The sequence below is a fragment of the Pelodiscus sinensis genome, chromosome 1, assembly GCF_052426305.1.
Source record: "Pelodiscus sinensis isolate ZL-2025 chromosome 1, ASM5242630v1, whole genome shotgun sequence".
Lineage (NCBI taxonomy): Eukaryota > Metazoa > Chordata > Testudines > Trionychidae > Pelodiscus > Pelodiscus sinensis.
Genome location: NC_143052.1, coordinates 140,035,287 through 140,047,567, shown reverse-complemented (window position 1 = coordinate 140,047,567; position 12,281 = coordinate 140,035,287).

Here is a 12,281-nt window from a genome sequence, read left to right as displayed (position 1 = left end):
GTGAATTTCTGGCTCCACAGCCCGGGTCTCCGATTCCGGCTTCAAAAGTCGATTTTGGCCATCGCGGCCCGAGTAGGGCGTATTCAGGGTCTGGAAGTGATTTTCTCGGTCCGCAGCCCGGGTCGCCGTTTTTGGCTTCAAAAGTCGATTTCGGCCATCGTGGCGCGAGGAGGACGTTTTCACGCTCTGGATGTGTATTTCTGGCTCCGCAGCCCGGGTCGCCATTTTCACCTTCAAAAGTCGATTTCGGCCATCGCGGCCCGAGAAGGGCTTTTTCGGGCTCCGCACGTGATTTTTTCGCTCCGCGGCCCGGGTCGCCATTTTGACCTTCAAAAGTCAATTTTGGCCATCGCGGCCCGAATAGGGCGTTTTTGGGCTCCGCAGGTGATTTTCTCTCTCCGCCGCCCGGGGTCACCGTTTTCACCTTCAGAAGTGGATTTCGGCCATCATGGCCCGAGGAGGATGTTTTCAGGCTCCGGACATGAATTTCTGGCGCCGCGGCCCGGGTCGCCGTTTTCGGCTTCAAAACTCGATTTTGGCCATCGCGGCCCGAGTAGGGCGTATTCAGGCTCTGGAAGTGATTTTCTCGGTCCGCAGCCCGGGTCGCCGTTTTCGGCTTCAAAGGTCGATTTCGGACATCGCGGCCCAGGAAGGGCTTTTTCGGGCTCCGCACGTGATTTTCTCTCTCCGCCGCCCGGGGTCACCGTTTTCACCTTCAGAAGTGGATTTCGGCCATCATGGCCCGAGGAGGATGTTTTCAGCCTCCGGACATGAATTTCTGGTGCCGCGGCCCGGGTCGCCGTTTTGGGCTTCAAAACTCGATTTTGGCCATCATGGCCCGAGGAGGATGTTTTCAGGCTCCGGACATTAATTTCTGGTGCCGAGGCCCGGGTCGCCGTTTTCGGCTTCAAAAGTCGATTTTGGCCATCGCGGCCCGAGTAGGGCGTATTCAGGCTCTGGAAGTGATTTTCTCTCTCCGCTGCGCGGGTCACCGTTTTCACCTTCAGAAGTGGATTTCGGCCATCATGGCCCGAGAAGGATGTTTTCAGGCTCCAGACATGAATTTCTGGCGCCGTGGCCCGGGTCGCCGTTTTCGGCTTCAAAACTCGATTTTGGCCATCGCGGCCCGAGTAGGGCGTATTCAGGCTCTGGAAGTGATTTTCTCGGTCCGCAGCCCGGGTCGCCGTTTTTGTCTTCAAAAGTCAATTTCGGCCATCGCAGCATGAGGAGGACGTTTTTGGGCTCCAGAGGTGAATTTCTGGCTCCACAGCCCGGGTCTCCGATTCCGGCTTCAAAAGTCGATTTTGGCCATCGCGGCCCGAGTAGGGTGTATTCAGGGTCTGGAAGTGATTTTCTCGGTCCGCAGCCCGGGTCGCCGTTTTTGGCTTCAAAAGTCGATTTCGGCCATCGCGGCACGAGGATATCGGGCTCCGGACATGGATTACTGGCTCCCCAGTCCGGGTCGCCGTTTTCGGCTTCAAAAATCTATTTTGGCCATCACGGCCCGAAGAGGGTGTTTTCAGGCACTGGACGTGGATTTAGGCCTACGAAGCCCGTTTCGACGTTTTCAGCTACAGAAGTCAATTTTGTCCATCGCGGCTTGAGGAGGGCGTTTTCAGGCTCCGAACGTGCATTTTGGCCTCCGAAGCCCGTGTCTCCATTTTTGGCCTCAAAAGTCGATTTCGGTCATCGTGGCACGAGGAGGACGTTTTCGCGCTCTGGATGTGGATTTCTGGCTCCGCAGCCCGGGTCGCCGTTTTCTGCTTCAAAAGTCGATTTCGGCCTTCGCGGCCCGAGAAGGGATTTTTCGGGCTCCGCACGTGATTTTCTCGCTCCGCTGCCCGGGTCGCCGTTTTCACCTTCAAAAGTCGATTTCGGCCATCGCGGCCCAGGAAGGGCTTTTTCAGGTTCCGCACGTGATTTTCTCAGTCCTTTTCCCGGGTCGCCGTTTTCGGCTTCAAAAGTCGATTTCGGCCATCACGGCCCGAAGAGGGTGTTTTCGGGCACCGGACATGGATTTAGGCCTACGAAGCCTGTTTCGACGTTTTCAGCTATAGAAGTCAATTTTGTCCATCGCGGCTTGAGGAGGGCATTTTCAGGCTCCGAACGTGCATTTTGGCCTCCGAAGCCCGTGTCTCCATTTTTGGCCTCAAAAGTCGATTTCGGTCATCATGGCACGAGGAGGACGTTTTCGCGCTCTGGATGTGGATTTCTGGCTCCGCAGCCCGGGTCGCCGTTTTCGGCTTCAAAAGTCAATTTCGGCCATCGCGGCCCGAGTAGGGCGTATTCAGGCTCTGAAAGTGATTTTCTTCGTCCGCAGCCCGGGTTGCCGTTTTCAGCTTCAAAAGTCGATTTCGGCCATCGCGGCCCGAATAGGGCGTTTTCGGGCTTCGCAGGTGATTTTCTCACTCCGCTGCCCGGGTCACCGTTTTCACCTTCAGAAGTGGATTTCCGCCATCATGGCCCGAGGATGATGTTTTCAGGCTCCGGACATGAATTTCTGGAGCCGCGGCCCGGGTCGCCGTTTTCGGCTTCAAAACTCGATTTTGGCCATCGCGGCCCGAGTAGGGCGTATTCAGGGTGTGGAAGTGATTTTCTCGGTCCGCAGCCCGGGTCGCCGTTTTTGTCTTCAAAAGTCAATTTCGGCCATCGCAGCATGAGGAGGACGTTTTTGGGCTCCGGAGGTGAATTTCTGGCTCCACAGCCCGGGTCTCCGATTCCGGCTTCAAAAGTCGATTTTGGCCATCGCGGCCCGAGTAGGGCGTATTCAGGCTCTGGAAGTGATTTTCTCGGTCCGCAGCCCGGGTCGCCGTTTTCGCCTTCAAAAGTCGATTTCGGCCATCACGGCCCGAAGAGGGTGTTTTCGGGCACCGGATGTGGATTTAGGCCTACGCAGCTCGTTTCGACGTTTTCAACTACAGAAGTCAATTTTGTCCATCGCGGGTTGAGGAGGGCGTTTTCAGCCTCCGAACGTGCATTTTGGCCTCCGAAGCCCGTGTCTCCATTTTTGGCCTCAAAAGTCGATTTCGGTCATCGTGGCGCGAGGAGGACGTTTTCACGCTCTGGATGTGTATTTCTGGCTCCGCAGCCCGGGTCGCCATTTTTACCTTCAAAAGTCGATTTCGGCCATCGCGGCCCGAGAAGGGCTTTTTCGGGCTCCGGACGTGATTTTTTCGCTCCGCGGCCCGGGTCGCCATTTTGACCTTCAAAAGTCAATTTTGGCCATCGCGGCCCGAATAGGGCGTTTTCGGGCTCCGCAGGTGATTTTCTCTCTCCGCCGCCCGGGGTCACCGTTTTCACCTTCAGAAGTGGATTTCGGCCATCATGGCCGGAGGAGGATGTTTTCAGGCTCCGGACATGAATTTCTGGCGCCGCCGCCCGGGTCGCCGTTTTCGGCTTCAAAACTCGATTTTGGCCATCGCGGACCGAGTAGGGCATATTCAGGCTCTTGAAGTGATTTTCTCGGTCCGCAGCCCGGGTCGCCGTTTTTGTCTTCAAAAGTCGATTTCGGCCATCGCAGCATGAGGAGGACGTTTTTGGGCTCCGGAGGTGAATTTCTGGCTCCACAGCCCGGGTCTCCGAATCAGGCTTCAAAAGTCGATTTTGGCCATCGCGGCCCGAGTAGGGCGTATTCAGGCTCTGGAAGTGATTTTCAGGGTCCGCAGCCCGGGTCGCCGTTTTCGGCTTCAAAAGTCGATTTCGGCCATCGCGGCCCGAATAGGGCGTTTTCGGGCTCCGCAGGTGATTTTCTCACTCCGCTGCCCGGGTCACCGTTTTCACCTTCAGAAGTGGATTTCGGCCATCATGGCCCGAGGAGGATGTTTTCAGGCTCCGGACATGAATTTCTGGCGCCGCGGCCCGGGTCGCCGTTTTCGGCTTCAAAACTCGATTTTGGCCATCGCGGCCCGAGTAGGGCGTATTCAGGCTCTGGAAGTGATTTTCTCGGTCCGCAGCCCGGGTCGCCGTTTTTGTATTCAAAAGTCAATTTCGGCAATCGCAGCATGAGGAGGACGTTTTTGGGCTCCGGACGTGAATTTCTGGCTCCACAGCCCGGGTCTCCGATTCCGGCTTCAAAAGTCGATTTTGGCCATCGCAGCCTGAGTAGGGCGTATTCAGGCTCTGGAAGTGATTTTCTCGGTCCGCAGCCCGGGTCGCCGTTTTTGTCTTCAAAAGTCGATTTCGGCCATCGCAGCATGAGGAGGACGTTTTTGGGCTCCGGACGTGAATTTCTGGCTCCACAGCCCGGGTCTCCGATTCCGGCTTCAAAAGTCGATTTTGGCCATCGCGGCCCGAGTAGGGCGTATTTAGGGTCTGGAAGTGATTTTCTCGGTCTGCAGCCCGGGTCGCAGTTTTCGGCTTCAAAAGTCGATTTCGGCCATCGCGGCCCAGGAAGGGCTTTTTCGGGCTCCGCACGTGATTTTCTCAGTCCTTGGCCCTGGTTGCCGTTTTCGGCTTCAAAAGTCGATTTCGGCCATCGCGGCCCGAATAGGGCGTTTTCGGGCTTCGGACATGAATTTCTGGCGCCGCGGCCCGGGTCACCGTTTTCGGCTTCAAAACTCGATTTTGGCCATCGCGGCCCGAGTAGGGCGTATTCAGGCTCTGGAAGTGATTTTCTCGGTCCGCAGCCCGGGTCGCCGTTTTTGTCTTCAAAAGTCAATTTCGGCCATCGCAGCATGAGGAGGACGTTTTTGGGCTCCGGAGGTGAATTTCTGGCTCCACAGCCCGGGTCTCCGATTCCGGCTTCAAAAGTCGATTTTGGCCATCGCGGCCCGAGTAGGGCGTATTCAGGCTCTGAAAGTGATTTTCTTCGTCCGCAGCCCGGGTTGCCGTTTTCGGCTTCAAAAGTCGATTTCGGCCATCGCGGCCCGAATAGGGCGTTTTCGGGCTTCGCAGGTGATTTTCTCACTCCGCTGCCCGGGTCACCGTTTTCACCTTCAGAAGTGGATTTCCGCCATCATGGCCCGAGGATGATGTTTTCAGGCTCCGGACATGAATTTCTGGCGCCGCGGCCCGGGTCGCCGTTTTCGGCTTCAAAACTCGATTTTGGCCATCGCGGCCCGAGTAGGGCGTATTCAGGGTGTGGAAGTGATTTTCTCGGTCCGCAGCCCGGGTCGCCGTTTTTGTCTTCAAAAGTCAATTTCGGCCATCGCAGCATGAGGAGGACGTTTTTGGGCTCCAGAGGTGAATTTCTGGCTCCACAGCCCGGGTCTCCGATTCCCGCTTCAAAAGTCGATTTTGGCCATCGCGGCCCGAGTAGGGCGTATTCAGGCTCTGGAAGTGATTTTCTCGGTCCGCAGCCCGGGTCGCCATTTTCACCTTCAAAAGTCGATTTCGGCCATCGTGGCCCGAGAAGGTCTTTTTCGGGCTCCGCACGTGATTTTTTCGCTCCGCGGCCCGGGTCGCCATTTTGACCTTCAAAAGTCAATTTTGGCCATCGCGGCCCGAATAGGGCGTTTTCGGGCTCCGCAGGTGATTTTCTCTCTCCGCCGCCCGGGGTCACCGTTTTCACCTTCAGAAGTGGATTTCGGCCATCATGGCCCGAGGAGGATGTTTTCAGGCTCCGGACATGAATTTCTGGCGCCGCGGCCCGGGTCGCCGTTTTCGGCTTCAAAACTCGATTTTGGCCATCGCGGCCCGAGTAGGGCGTATTCAGGCTCTGGAAGTGATTTTCTCGGTCCGCAGCCCGGGTCGCCGTTTTTGTCTTCAAAAGTCAATTTCGGCCATCGCAGCATGAGGAGGACGTTTTTGGGCTCCGGAGGTGAATTTCTGGCTCCACAGCCCGGGTCTCCGATTCCGGCTTCAAAAGTCGATTTTGGCCATCGCGGCCCGAGTAGGGCGTATTCAGGGTCTGGAAGTGATTTTCTCGGTCCGCAGCCCGGGTCGCCGTTTTCGGCTTCAAAAGTCGATTTCGGCCATCGCGGCCCAAATAGGGCGTTTTCGGGCTCCGCAGGTGATTTTCTCTCTCCGCTGCCCGGGTCACCGTTTTCACCTTCAGAAGTGGATTTCGGCCATCATGGCCCGAGGAGGATGTTTTCAGGCTCCGGACATGAATTTCTGGCGCCGCGGCCCGGGTCGCCGTTTTCGGCTTCAAAACTCGATTTTGGCCATCGCGGCCCGAGTAGGGCGTATTCAGGCTCTGGAAGTGATTTTCTCGGTCCGCAGCCCGGGTCGCCGTTTTTGTCTTCAAAAGTCAATTTCGGCCATCGCAGCATGAGGAGGACGTTTTTGGGCTCCGGAGGTGAATTTCTGGCTCCACAGCCCGGGTCTCCGATTCCGGCTTCAAAAGTCGATTTTGGCCATCGCGGCCCGAATAGGGCGTTTTTGGGGTCCGCAGGTGATTTTCTCGGTCCGCAGCCCGGGTCGCCATTTTCGCCTTCAAAAGTCGATTTCGGCCATCACGGCCCGAAGAGGGTGTTTTCGGGCACCGGACGTGGATTTAGGCCTACGTAGCTCGTTTCGACGTTTTCAACTACAGAAGTCAATTTTGTCCATCGCGGGTTGAGGAGGGCGTTTTCAGGCTCCGAACGTGCATTTTGGCCTCCGAAGCCCGTGTCTCCATTTTTGGCCTCAAAAGTCGATTTCGGTCATCGTGGCGCGAGGAGGACGTTTTCACGCTCTGGATGTGTATTTCTGGCTCCGCAGCCCGGGTCGCCATTTTCACCTTCAAAAGTCGATTTCGGCCATCGCGGCCCGAGAAGGGCTTTTTCGGGCTCCGGACGTGATTTTTTCGCTCCGCGGCCCGGGTCGCCATTTTGACCTTCAAAAGTCAATTTTGGCCATCGCGGCCCGAATAGGGCGTTTTCGGGCTCCGCAGGTGATTTTCTCTCTCCGCCGCCCGGGGTCACCGTTTTCACCTTCAGAAGTGGATTTCGGCCATCATGGCCCGAGGAGGATGTTTTCAGGCTCCGGACATGAATTTCTGGCGCCGCCGCCCGGGACGCCGTTTTTGTCTTCAAAAGTCAATTTCGGCCATCGCAGGATGAGGTGGACGTTTTTGGGCTCCGGAGGTGAATTTCTGGCTCCACAGCCCGGGTCTCCGATTCCGGCTTCAAAAGTCGATTTTGGCCATCGCGGCCCGAGTAGGGCGTATTCAGGCTCTGGAAGTGATTTTCTCGGTCCGCAGCCCGGGTCGCCGTTTTTGTCTTCAAAAGTCAATTTCGGCCATCGCAGCATGAGGAGGACGTTTTTGGGCTCCGGAGGTGAATTTCTGGCTCCACAGCCCGGGTCTCCGATTCCGGCTTCAAAAGTCGATTTTGGCCATCGCGGCCCGAGTAGGGCGTATTCAGGCTCTGGAAGTGATTTTCTCCGTCCGCAGCCCGGGTCGCCGTTTTCGGCTTCAAAAGTCGATTTCGGCCATCACGGCCCGAAGAGGGTGTTTTCGGGCACCGGATGTGGATTTAGGCCTACGAAGCCCGTTTCGACGTTTTCAGCTACAGAAGTCAATTTTGTCCATCGCGGCTTGAGGAGGGCGTTTTCAGGCTCCGAACGTGCATTTTGGCCTCCGAAGCCCGTGTCTCCATTTTTGGCCTCAAAAGTCGATTTCGGTCATCGTGGCACGAGGAGGACGTTTTCGCGCTCTGGATGTGGATTTCTGACTCCGCAGCCCGGGTCGCCGTTTTCGGCTTCAAAAGTCGATTTCGGCCATCGCGGCCCGAGAAGGGATTTTTCGGGCTCCACACGTGATTTTCTCGCTCCGCGGCCCGGGTCGCCGTTTTCACCTTCAAAAGTCGATTTCGGCCATCGCGGCCCAGGAAGGGCTTTTTCGGGTTCCGCACGTGATTTTCTCAGTCCTTGGCCCGGGTCGCCGTTTTCGGCTTCAAAAGTCGATTTCGGCCATCATGGCCCGAATAGGGCGTTTTCGGGCACCGGACGTGGATTTAGGCCTACGAAGCCCGTTTCGACGTTTTCAGCTACAGAAGTCAATTTTGTCCATCGCGGTTTGAGGAGGGCGTTTTCAGGCTCCGAACGTGCATTTTGGCCTCCGAAGCCCGTGTCTCCATTTTTGGCCTCAAAAGTCGATTTCGGTCATCGTGGCACGAGGAGGACGTTTTCGCGCTCTGGATGTGGATTTCTGGCTCCACAGCCCGGGTCGCCGTTTTCGGCTTCAAAAGTCGATTTCGGCCATCGCGGCCCGAGAAGGGATTTTTCGGGCTCCGCACGTGATTTTCTCGCTCCGCGGCACGGGTCGCCGTTTTCACCTTCAAAAGTCGATTTCGGCCATCGCGGCCCAGGAAGGGCATTTGCGGGCTCCGCTCGTGATTTTCTCAGTCCTTGGCCCGGGTCGCCGTTTTCGGCTTCAAAAGTCGATTTCGGCCATCACGGCCCGAAGAGGGTGTTTTCGGGCACCGGACGTGGATTTAGGCCTACGAAGCCCGTTTCGACGTTTTCAGCTACAGAAGTCAATTTTGTCCATCGCGGCTTGAGGAGGGCGTTTTCAGCCTCCGAACGTGCATTTTGGCCTCCGAAGCCCGTGTCTCCATTTTTGGCCTCAAAAGTCGATTTCGGTCATCGTGGCGCGAGGAGGACGTTTTCGCGCTCTGGATGTGGATTTCTGGCTCCGCAGCCCGGGTCGCCATTTTCACCTTCAAAAGTCGATTTTGGCCATCGCGGCCCGAGAAGGGCTTTTTCGGGCTCCGCACGTGATTTTTTCGCTCCGCGGCCCGGGTCGCCATTTTGACCTTCAAAAGTCAATTTTGGCCATCGCGGCCCGAATAGGGCGTTTTCGGGCTCCGCAGGTGATTTTCTCTCTCCGCCGCCCGGGGTCACCGTTTTCACCTTCAGAAGTGGATTTCGGCCATCATGGCCCGAGGAGGATGTTTTCAGGCTCCGGACATGAATTTCTGGCGCCGCGGCCCGGGTCGCCGTTTTCGGCTTCAAAACTCGATTTTGGCCATCGCGGCCCGAGTAGGGCGTATTCAGGCTCTGGAAGTGATTTTCTCGGTCCGCAGCCCGGGTCGCCGTTTTTGTCTTCAAAAGTCAATTTCGGCCATCGCAGCATGAGGAGGACGTTTTTGGGCTCCGGAGGTGAATTTCTGGCTCCACAGCCCGGGTCTCCGATTCCGGCTTCAAAAGTCGATTTTGGCCATCGCGGCCCGAATAGGGCGTTTTTGGGGTCCGCAGGTGATTTTCTCGGTCCGCAGCCCGGGTCGCCATTTTCGCCTTCAAAAGTCGATTTCGGCCATCACGGCCCGAAGAGGGTGTTTTCGGGCACCGGACGTGGATTTAGGCCTACGTAGCTCGTTTCGACGTTTTCAACTACAGAAGTCAATTTTGTCCATCGCGGGTTGAGGAGGGCGTTTTCAGGCTCCGAACGTGCATTTTGGCCTCCGAAGCCCGTGTCTCCATTTTTGGCCTCAAAAGTCGATTTCGGTCATCGTGGCGCGAGGAGGACGTTTTCACGCTCTGGATGTGTATTTCTGGCTCCGCAGCCCGGGTCGCCATTTTCACCTTCAAAAGTCGATTTCGGCCATCGCGGCCCGAGAAGGGCTTTTTCGGGCTCCGGACGTGATTTTTTCGCTCCGCGGCCCGGGTCGCCATTTTGACCTTCAAAAGTCAATTTTGGCCATCGCGGCCCGAATAGGGCGTTTTCGGGCTCCGCAGGTGATTTTCTCTCTCCGCCGCCCGGGGTCACCGTTTTCACCTTCAGAAGTGGATTTCGGCCATCATGGCCCGAGGAGGATGTTTTCAGGCTCCGGACATGAATTTCTGGCGCCGCGGCCCGGGTCGCCGTTTTCGGCTTCAAAACTCGATTTTGGCCATCGCGGCCCGAGTAGGGCGTATTCAGGCTCTGGAAGTGATTTTCTCGGTCCGCAGCCCGGGTCGCCGTTTTTGTCTTCAAAAGTCAATTTCGGCCATCGCAGCATGAGGAGGACGTTTTTGGGCTCCGGAGGTGAATTTCTGGCTCCACAGCCCGGGTCTCCGATTCCGGCTTCAAAAGTCGATTTTGGCCATCGCGGCCCGAGTAGGGCGTATTCAGGCTCTGAAAGTGATTTTCTTCGTCCGCAGCCCGGGTTGCCGTTTTCGGCTTCAAAAGTCGATTTCGGCCATCGCGGCCCGAATAGGGCGTTTTCGGGCTTCGCAGGTGATTTTCTCACTCCGCTGCCCGGGTCACCGTTTTCACCTTCAGAAGTGGATTTCCGCCATCATGGCCCGAGGATGATGTTTTCAGGCTCCGGACATGAATTTCTGGCGCCGCGGCCCGGGTCGCCGTTTTCGGCTTCAAAACTCGATTTTGGCCATCGCGGCCCGAGTAGGGCGTATTCAGGGTCTGGAAGTGATTTTCTCGGTCCGCAGCCCGGGTCGCCGTTTTTGTCTTCAAAAGTCAATTTCGGCCATCGCAGCATGAGGAGGACGTTTTTGGGCTCCGGAGGTGAATTTCTGGCTCCACAGCCCGGGTCTCCGATTCCGGCTTCAAAAGTCGATTTTGGCCATCGCGGCCCGAGTAGGGCGTATTCAGGCTCTGGAAGTGATTTTCTCGGTCCGCAGCCCGGGTCGCCGTTTTCGCCTTCAAAAGTCGATTTCGGCCATCACGGCCCGAAGAGGGTGTTTTCGGGCACCGGACGTGGATTTAGGCCTACGCAGCTCGTTTCGACGTTTTCAACTACAGAAGTCAATTTTGTCCATCGCGGGTTGAGGAGGGCGTTTTCAGCCTCCGAACGTGCATTTTGGCCTCCGTAGCCCGTGTCTCCATTTTTGGCCTCAAAAGTCGATTTCGGTCATCGTGGCGCGTGGAGGACGTTTTCACGCTCTGGATGTGTATTTCTGGCTCCGCAGCCCGGGTCGCCATTTTCACCTTCAAAAGTCGATTTCGGCCATCGCGGCCCGAGAAGGTCTTTTTCGGGCTCCGCACGTGATTTTTTCGCTCCGCGGCCCGGGTCGCCATTTTGACCTTCAAAAGTCTATTTTGGCCATCGCGGCCCGAATAGGGCGTTTTCGGGCTCCGCAGGTGATTTTCTCTCTCCGCCGCCCGGGGTCACCGTTTTCACCTTCAGAAGTGGATTTCGGCCATCATGGCCCGAGGAGGATGTTTTCAGGCTCCGGACATGAATTTCTGGCGCCGCGGCCCGGGTCGCCGTTTTCGGCTTCAAAACTCGATTTTGGCCATCGCGGCCCGAGTAGGGCGTATTCAGGCTCTGGAAGTGATTTTCTCGGTCCGCAGCCCGGGTCGCCGTTTTTGTCTTCAAAAGTCAATTTCGGCCATCGCAGCATGAGGAGGACGTTTTTGGGCTCCGGAGGTGAATTTCTGGCTCCACAGCCCGGGTCTCCGATTCCGGCTTCAAAAGTCGATTTTGGCCATCGCGGCCCGAGTAGGGCGTATTCAGGGTCTGGAAGTGATTTTCTCGGTCCGCAGCCCGGGTCGCCGTTTTCGGCTTCAAAAGTCGATTTCGGCCATCGCGGCCCGAATAGGGCGTTTTCGGGCTCCGCAGGTGATTTTCTCTCTCCGCTGCCCGGGTCACCGTTTTCACCTTCAGAAGTGGATTTCGGCCATCATGGCCCGAGGAGGATGTTTTCAGGCTCCGGACATGAATTTCTGGCGCCGCGGCCCGGGTCGCCGTTTTCGGCTTCAAAACTCGATTTTGGCCATCGCGGCCCGAGTAGGGCGTATTCAGGCTCTGGAAGTGATTTTCTCGGTCCGCAGCCCGGGTCGCCGTTTTTGTCTTCAAAAGTCAATTTCGGCCATCGCAGCATGAGGAGGACGTTTTTGGGCTCCGGAGGTGAATTTCTGGCTCCACAGCCCGGGTCGCCGATTCCGGCTTCAAAAGTCGATTTTGGCCATCGCGGCCCGAGGAGGGCGTTTTTGGGGTCCGCAGGTGATTTTCTCAGTCCGCAGCCCGGGTCGCCGTTTTCGGCTTCAAAAGTCGATTTCGGCCATCACGGCCCGAAGAGGGTGTTTTCGGGCACCGGACGTGGATTTAGGCCTACGTAGCCCGTTTCGACGTTTTCAACTACAGAAGTCAATTTTGTCCATCGCGGGTTGAGGAGGGCGTTTTCAGCCTCCGAACGTGCATTTTGGCCTCCGAAGCCCGTGTCTCCATTTTTGGCCTCAAAAGTCGATTTCGGTCATCGTGGCGCGAGGAGGACGTTTTCGCGCTCTGGATGTGGATTTCTGGCTCCGCAGCCCGGGTCGCCATTTTCACCTTCAAAAGTCGATTTCGGCCATCGCGGCCCGAGAAGGGCTTTTTCGGGCTCCGCACGTGATTTTTTCGCTCCGCGGCCCGGGTCGCCATTTTGACCTTCAAAAGTCAATTTTGGCCATCGCGGCCCGAATAGGGCGTTTTCGG